This window comes from Triplophysa rosa, linkage group LG6 (assembly GCF_024868665.1).
Source record: "Triplophysa rosa linkage group LG6, Trosa_1v2, whole genome shotgun sequence".
NCBI classification, from domain to species: Eukaryota; Metazoa; Chordata; class Actinopteri; order Cypriniformes; family Nemacheilidae; genus Triplophysa; species Triplophysa rosa.
The window spans coordinates 15,954,996-15,964,808 of NC_079895.1; positions in this window are offsets into that span (position 1 = coordinate 15,954,996).

Consider the following 9,813-nt stretch of genomic DNA (forward strand, 5'->3'; position numbering starts at 1 on the left):
TATTAGAAAAATGCCATACTGAAGCCCCTCCCCTAACTCCACCCCAAACCTAACATCAGTGGCGTGAAGACAAATTGAAGAGTTTGGTTCCAAAATGAGATAACTCTGTTTTTAAACTTTTTTAAAAATCATGTTTTTTATTATGTTATCGTGTTTTTATTATGTTTTATTGTGTTAGTTAGCTGTATTTTTTGAGTTATTATGGCTTAAATCAAAACAAACCAACTGCAGTCTGACTGATATTAATTGGAATGCACAATAAAAAAACATGATTTTCTTTTTTTTTTTTAATGGATTTAACTCATTTTGGAACCAAACTCTTCAATTGTACTGAAACGTACGAATGAGATCGTACAAATTTTAAAAAGTAAAGTATAGGAACCCAAACCAGACTCAAACCCTGACTACCATAAGAACCACAGCTCAATATAGTAGGTCAGAAGAATCAAACATTTTTAACAAACAATACTCGCGTGCGTGCGGATAGCAGGTGATGAGGAAGATATGTGACACTTAAGAGAGGCTGTGTAACTGATGTTCCCTCTCGATCATTCACACATTGACCTAACATTACCAGAGGTGACAGGTGCACACACAAATGACCAATGCATGGGTTTAAGCCAGGAGGAGAGGAAGTTTGGGTCATGATCCACTTGTATCTGTAGCAGTACAGGGAGTCATTGTCATAGGACAAGACTTGTGTCAAGAGACATTCATGTCCTTTACCTGCATAACCACATCCATCCTCCCCATAAATCTCTGTGGTTTTGAAATAAATGATCTGATCTGGGATGAAAGTGTGTTGCAGGCTTCTGACGAGAATGAGAAAGGGAGGGTTTTGCAAGGTATACACACGCTTCTTACTAGGGGGTACCTGATGTACCCCCCACACACAAGCACATGCATGCACGTGCAGATGGGCACAAACATGAAGTAACATACACTCTTATGTATATAAAAGGTTCTTCACAACGATGCCATAGAACCGTCATCCTCAATTGGCGGGCCGGATCCGGATCCTTGCTTCGTTTCATCCAGACCACAAGACATAGCCTAATAAACCATTTAAAACAGTTTCGATTGTTTAAATTAAGCCGCGCGTCTACACAACGGTGAATCACATCACTCGCGCTCTCAGGAACATTTATTTAATTTATCTTTTGCCGCTATATCCTCGAATATCTCCATCAAGCGCAAAGCCGCCAAATGCGCTTCGTTTTAACCCTTTCCGCTCCGCGTGCTGCTTCTCTCCCGCAAAAGACGCCGAATGAAGTGAAGTGAAGTGACCTGTTTGTCAAGTATGATGACCCATACCCGAAATGTGACCTCTGCATTTAACCCATCCAGAGAGTAGTGAACACACGTACAACAAGTGGTGAACACACGTACACCCGGAACAGTGGGCAGCTATCACTGCAGCGCCCGGGGAGCAAGTGGGGGTTGGTGCCTTGCTCGAGGGCACCTCAGTCGTTACCTGCCGGCCTGGGAATCGAACCGGCAACCTTCTGGTCACGAGTCCGACTCTCTAACCATTAGGCTACGACTGCCTGTTTACAGTTTGCTCGTATTTCCACATTATTCCACGTTATTAAACATTGTATCGTTAAAGTTGGTATTATACCTTATATTGCTATCATTTACTGTTGTGTACCAACATTAACACAACATTTCCCCAAAACCATGTTTAATCGGAGATACAAGGTTTATGACTTGGGAGCAGGGAGATACGAGATTACGCTGTCATTGATAAGAATGGTACGGACACAGACGTCGCTGCTGCCAGCAGTGTTCATCAAAGTCTGCGGTCGCGTTGAGCCTTTTGACAAGAGACGAGGCTTTAAGAGCTAATGAAAGCTAATGATTGTGGTTACATACATCTTCCTAAACTCTATTTTAAACGTTAGAGCTATGAGTGATGCAATACCAAAATAAAACGTTAAACAGGCTGTCTAATATAGGCGGAAATTAATCTGCACGCAAATAAAGTCGGCGGTCGCGTTGAGCCTCTTGACAAGAGAAAACTCTTCAATAGTTAACCAAAGCTAACGACTGTGGTTACATACATCTTCCTAAACTCTATTTTAAAGGTTTAAGAACTATAAGTGATGTAATACAAAAAAACGTGAGCTGACTAGGCTGTCTAATAGGCGGAAATTAGCCGAATCTGCTCGCAAACTTACCTTCGTGGCTCACGGGCTTCCTTCTGCACCGAAGCATTACAGCTATCGATTTTTAACAAAACAGACCTACTCAAATGTATCTAACCTAACTATTTTCACTCGTTATTGTCTAAAAAACTTTCAATCAGGAGACATAATGCCGAGAAGCTCCCGTGGAGTGAAGAAGAGGTGGAGTTACGAGACTTCTCAGACAGTTGAAGTGTCCAGTGGAGTCAAGAGATTTGCTCTCAAGCTATTTTCAACACTTTAGATTGGTTAATAATTTGTAAAAATAACAGACCCACATGGGGACTGACCAATAGCATCGATTTGTGAAAAAATATGAAATTGACCAAATTTGGACATAGGAGGTTTCCGCCCGACAGCGACGATAGCATTATTGATCAGCATGTAAACATTTGTGACCCTGTGAAAACCCAGGCTAAAGTCTCATAATCTAATTAATTATTAGCATCAAGCATGAAATATTAATTTCAAGCATTAATTTCAAAGATTTCAATCTTTAAAATGGCATTATTCAGTCAATATTGAAGATATTGTTGTTATATTTTCACAGAATGTTCTGTAGGATGATTTTATTTAGAAAAGAGTAAAAAGACTTTTGCTGGGTTTTCACAAGCAGGGTCACATTTTGTAATGAACAACATTCTAACTGGGAAATTAGTTCTTGTATGAATGGCATGGAAAGGCTAATTTGGTAAGTCAATTTGTTTGCTATTTATGATGAGAGCATTTTAATTGTTACATTACATTTGTTGTTTGTATGGTGTCGGCAGTTTTTTTTATTTACAACAGACTTCTATTTAGAGTGCATTCCCCTATAGCCACAGAGCCTACAATGCATACAATATATCCATACACATACACACATACTGTGGATATCAAAATATAAAATAAATGGCCTGATAAAAGATCATATCATCTATATATATATATATATATATAATAAAATTTAGGCCGATAAATTATGAATCATTTTCTCTGGTTAAACCACTTCAGCTGCACGCTGCTCACAGTAAAATCCAATACAGTACTGTCTTTCTGTCATGATCATTCACTTACTGTTATTAGCAAAACATTGTTAATGTAGGTACAGTGTGTAGATATTTATGAATGTGTAAATTATAGGAACAAAGCAATTTTTTTAAAGCCGATTGCTGTCTGAATGCTTTCTTGACACCAGTTAGACATGTGGCTATTAAGAACTTTTCTGGGTTGCTCTGGAAGAACATCTATAATTAGTTTATTAAATAAACATACCAGAAAAGTTTAATAGTTAAAGAATCTTTAACTAGTGTAAAATGGTACATGATTTTCAGGGAAAAAGAGAACTATGGTAACCTTGTTTTGGTAACCCCTGCAGTGAATGTTTTCAAATAAAAGCAGTTGTCCACTCTGCCTTTTGTTTTGGTCTCAGAAAATGTTATATTAATATTTAGATGCTATATATCGGCCAATATATCGATTATTGGCTTCCAGTGTTAAATAATTATCAGTTATCGTTATCGGTCAATGTACATATCGGTGCATCCCTAATATATATATATATATATATATATATATATATATATATATGGGCTGAATTGATTGAATATTTATTTATTTAAAAATGTATATTGTCCGGACCTCCGTTTAGAAGAAAATATAAAGACCGGACCTCTTGGAACTTTAATTGAATACCCCTGCCATAGAAGAACCATTTACTCACAGGTTGCTATAAGATGTTTTTCTTTTTTCCTTTTTTATAATCTTAAGATACTTTGCCACTATGAAGCATCTTTTGTGAAACAGAAATGTTCTTCGGTTGATAAACGTGGTTTTATAATTGACATGTTAAAATACTGTAACGTAGTAATTGATCTTAGATACATATAAAGAAAATAAATTGGAAAAATATTTCTAGAATCCAGAACCAAATGTGGAGAGTCACTGTTGGCCTCTATAATTTTTTCTGTACCTTGTCTTATTAATATTATCAATACATGAATGAGATAATTAGGTCATTTCTCTATTGGGACATTAGTCTGAAAGGTATAGGCCAACTCTCTGTGTGTCTCCATGTGTATAATTATGATGTCTAAGCTCTGGACCCTTTAGTCAGAGCTGTCACTGTAAAACTATCATCACTGAGACCTGCTGTGTCCATATAGCATGATGATAAGAGGCTGACATTTCTACTCGCACCAAGTAGCAATTCTGCTCAAAATGATTCGCAAATATCTCACACATTTTTGTTGTATGTGTGTACATCACCTGTAGTGTCTGTGTGTTTGTCCATTCACCCGTGTGGTTGTGTATGAGGGAAAACAGAAAGGTGTTTTTGTTGTATAACTGCTGTCTCACTTACAATTTTGGCAATACAAAATTTGTCGCTATGTTCAATGTCAATAATTCAAAGATGAAATGCAATAAATAACAGTAAGTTATGACTGAAATAAGGTCTTTTAAGATTGGCAGTACAGTAGTGTAAGTGACGGTTGGGCATATTGTATACAATATTCATTTTTTATGCACTTTCAACTTAGATTAGAACATCAAAATATGCGACCCAATCTGTGAAATCCAGGCTAAAGTATCAAAATCAAAGTATGAGATAAAGTTTGATTTCAACCATTAATTTCAATACGATTTTAATCTTTAAGCATAGTCTTACTCAGTCAATATTAAAGGTATCAAAGATATATTCTTAGAGAATGTTCTTTACATTATGTATGATGATTTTATGTAGAAAACAGTAAGCCTATATCACAAAAAATGACTTTAGCTGGGTTTTCATAGACTGTGTCACATATGAGGTGTGTGGTACAAAATATACATTAAACTTTTATTGGATAAACTATTGTCAAAAAGGCAAACTACACCAGTGGTTCTCAAACTTCTTCATGGTAAGGCCCCCTTTGTGTAAGACTTATAATCCTAAACGTAAAAAATGTATCAAACCAAAAACATATTCATGCACTTATACAATGCTATGACATATGCACCCCATATTGGGGTCCCCAGTTTGAGAACCGCTGAACTACACCATTTTATTCTAAAAGCTCTCAGGAAATAAAACATATATTGAAACAATTAAATATGATTTAAAACATAATCTTATCTCTTGTTAATATTTATTGATGCTCTCTTACGGTAATATAATAATTCTCCTACATGTCTTTAGGAACTTTGCACATGTGTTGTGTGTCATTTTTGCCAAGCCTACTTGAATTCTTCTCAATGCAATATTCATACAAAATATTTTAAAGCATTTTTAATGAAATACTTAAATAGCAAAGATGACAATTGTCCAAAGTTGGACATCACATTTGGCTACTATATATTCAAGTGAGAAAAAAGTGTGAAAATTGCAGTAACTTCTATATAACTTCTTCTATATAAAAAGCTATATAACTATAAAAAAATTTGGTATGTAATATAGGACTATACAGTATGTGATATTAAGGCCATTTGGTCCATTTTAGCGCTGGCGTAGTAACCGCATTCAGCCTTTGTAGGGCAGAATCCACACTGAAAAGATAAATATCCAGAGCGAAAGAGAGAAGCGTATGGCGCGCAGACAGGTGGATGAGAATTTACGTTGAGGCGGCAACAGGAGAGTGGCGGCTCGGTTTTCCAGATGGTTCCTCTGGAGGCATATTATCTCCTCCATCACAGCAGGCTGAACCTGAGACTGTTGAAGTGTGTATGGGGGTCTGTAAATACTCTGGGCAGTTTTGTGCCACATTGATGCTCCCAACCCTGCAGCTTGTAAATGATCCTTACCTGGCCTGTCCCAGCTGTGGTGTGGCTTTCCACCCCCCTCCACCAGGCCAGTCATGGGATAGGTCTACGGCCTTTATCCCCACAGTTTCTCTATTCCGCCGCGGGATAAACTTACTGCTAAATGACAGGGTTGGCCCGCTCCCCGGTTTGTTGCACCGTCGGAATAGCTGGACAGGAAACGCTTGTGACATACATGCGTGTTCTCATGTCCCCTGCGCCTCTAGATGTGTGTTCTCGTGTGTGCGCGCAGGAAAAGAATGAAACAAACACACTTTGTTCTGTGGAGTCGGGCATTCACACATCGGGTCTGACTGGCACACAGGCCTTTTTGGAGTAATTCTTTTCAGCGCCCTTATAAATGAATAAGTAGCGCGCACAGGCCCCTTCCCTTTTTGATTTGCGGCCTTATCTGTTTCCCTGGAGTTCACTAATTACACCGCGTCTACGGTTTCAGCGGGCATGTTTGATATGAGTTTATCTGAGCTGTCCGTCAAGCAATTAAGGTCAGCGTTCAGCACTCTCTCAATAGCGCAGTCACGGCCTCAGCAAGCAGGGGACAGATCGGACCAGCACAGATCAGGTGAGGGCTCTGGGACTCGGTTTCCACTCTCGCCGTACCACCATGACAACACACAATGGCTGTGATCAGCGATGTTCCTACATGGCCGTTCACCCCGAGCGACCCGCGCTAATGGGCTGTTAATGCTTGTGAGAAATGACACTGGCCTCGGATAGTTCAGCAAATGGAAAATTAAAACTATGATCTAAATGCTCTTGTGAAATTATCCTTGAGCTTAAATGTCATTCGACTTCGCCACATAAAGTCCCCTAAGCATTTTGATATCGTGAGGGGGTGGTATGGTTTATTATGGTCTTAGATTGAATAAAATACAGAACACTTTAATGTGTCAGGATGCTGTCTGCGTTCTTTCATATAATTATTGCAGTTGGTTCAGTTTAGCTTGAGTTTGTCTCAGGTAAGGCTATTCAGATGCCATGCGACTGTGCGGTCAGACAGTAATAAATTACATTGCGGCAGTGGTGTGGATTGCCTGAGCAGTTTCACTGCGATGGGAGTGGTCACATTTAATACACTGTGTGTGTGTGTGTGTGTGTGTGTGTGTATGTGTGTGTGCGTGTGTGTGTGTTTGTGTGTGCGCTTGAAGCTTCGTGTGATCTGTGACATGCTGTGTTGAACACAAGATTAACTGGGTGACACTGTGATAGCCGGGCATCGTGAAACACGCAGGAGTCCTCTTTCAAAACAAGACTCTTCTTCTTTTACTCTCTCTTACTGCAGTTCAGTTCGATATAGTCCTGAGATACTTTTGCACAAGTAATAAGATCTGCTGAGTCATGCGGACAGTAGTGGTGAGACCACCACGATCATACTGTAATTTTAAAATCTAACATAAGTTACTGAATTTTAATTCAGTAGTTACAATCCCTGGCCTACTGGGGCCAATGAAATGTTTGAATTGGGGTTATATTTGTTAACATTAGTTAATGCCTTAGCCAACATGAACTAACAATTAACAATACTTCTAGTTCATGCAGATTTTAGAATTTACTAACACATATTAAAATGAAAAATTAACTGTTAACATTAGCTAATGCACAATAAACTAACAAAAATATTGGCATTAATTAACATTAACAAAGATTAATAAAAGCTTAAAAACTATATTGCTTACAATCAGTTTGTGTTAGTTTATGCATTTACAAATGTTAACAAATGCAATTACAAAGTGCACTTAACAATTTAAAATTGACTGTTTACCCGCCAAAGTTGATAACTAGTCATATTCGTAACTTGAACATCAAACATTATGAATTATTTTGACATGGAGCAAGTCGCCTCACATGGGTGGACATGAGATCATATGACCAACTAAACACTAGTGTTTTTTTCATAATCCCCTGTTATTGGACACTTTCACTGCTTAAAATAAATAAATCATGGCTGACTATTTCGACAATGCTTTTGACTGACACTACATAGGAGTTATCCGTATATGTTCAAGATTACATCGACCAGCACCCCATAAACAAAACATCACTTAGCGCACCTTTAAAGTGTTTTTGATCTACAGTAAATGTCCTAAAATGCTATTTTGAAAAGTATGCATACATTGAAACATTGTCTTATTTTATGTCGCCATGCATGTTGTGAGAGCACCCGTTGGGCCTATTTTTCAAGATGCCAGAAGCACAGCAAACAAAAATAAACTTCAGTCAACATTATAATTTCATGACGGGCATGTCAGATTACACCTGCGAGAGATTTTTTACACATATGCCACACTTGCCATACTCATAAATATTCAACAGACTATTGCTTCTTCTTGGTTTATATTTACCATATTAAGGTGAGAGTTCACCCGAAAATGAAAATTCTGTCATCATTTACTTAGAAAGTTGGTAACCAAACAGCAGCGCCACCCATTCACTGCCATTCTAATGTATGGACACAAAACCAATCCAAGTCAACAACAACATTTTACAAAATATATATTTTTTGTGTTCTGCGGAAGGAAGAAAGTCATACAGGTTTAAAATGACAAGAGGGCGTGTAAATAATGACAGAATTTTCATTGTTGGGTAAACTTTCACTTTAAGTGGTTTGTGCAGTGGTCCGGGGATGACTTTCTGTTGCAGCACAGGCACCCACAGAAAGTCTAAGCAGATGGGACTGTGCGGCACCAGCAGGGGTGTGTGGCAGCAATACTTTGCGTTATTACTGGTCGTGGCAACCGGTCGATACCCCATTCCTCTTGTACTACTTTTCGTGGATTTAGCGAATAGCACATGCAAAGGAGCTCCAGGACGTTCGAGAATAATACCCTCATCCCCCACCTGGATTTCGGGAAAAATAAAGAAAACAGCAGCCAGTAAAAACAACAACCCAAAGGGCGCAAGTTAAAATGGCAAATGTGTAGGGGGAGTATTGAAAGGAAGGCTAATATTCAGAAACAACAGGCCACGGAGGCAATATCTCATCATGGCCTAAGAGCACATGGTGGGTCTCTTAAATGAGTCTTGATTGTACTGAGCAATTTGGAGCTCAGCGGAGCACTCAATTAAGGCAACCGATTAACGGCGGATCTGACTTGTGCTGTTCCCTGTGATGTCACGGATCTTGGAGTGTGGCAGCCGTAGCAGGTGTCTGATTTGACCAAAGCACTGGCCAGCGGCTTATATCATTAATAAAGCCCAGGACTCAACCTATCAACACTGCAGTACACTCCATTTTATGCCATTTTCCCTGCGTGAGGCTTTCCTTTCTCCTGTTTTGCTTTTAAATATAGTCCTAAGAGAACCCGTGCTTCAAACCAACATGCCTCCTGAATTAATTGTGCTGTGGACTTTTCTGCTTTTAATTCCGAACAGTGGAATATTCTTATTTCATTGAGGGTGCCTTTGCCGTGGTCTCCAGTGGTCATTTTTTAAGGTTAAATCCTGTTCCTAAAGTTTAGTGTATCAAAATGACATTTTATGACCCTAGTTAAGTTGAGATGTTTTTGTTTAGTGAGCAATCGTTTGTGCGATTTAGTAAAATCAAATGCAAACATGAGATGCATGTTTGTTTTTCAGTACATGTACATGTGAAATAAGCTCTTTAATGGCCAACTATGTACATAACAATGTTTCTCATTTCTCTCTTTGTGCGAGCTGCTTCAAAATCGTTTCAGCGATTGCAAGAGCGTGTCGTTTGCTGAGAGTCGACCAGCGTGCACTGTACCTCCTTCAAACGTCTTCCCAGTCAATGGAAAAACAAAGGTCAGGACTCTGGAAATGTCACTCAGTCCGTGGCTCGGCACTTAGAGGTCCAAGAGAACCCGGGAGGGGGGCTTGGCCTGGCTGCAGG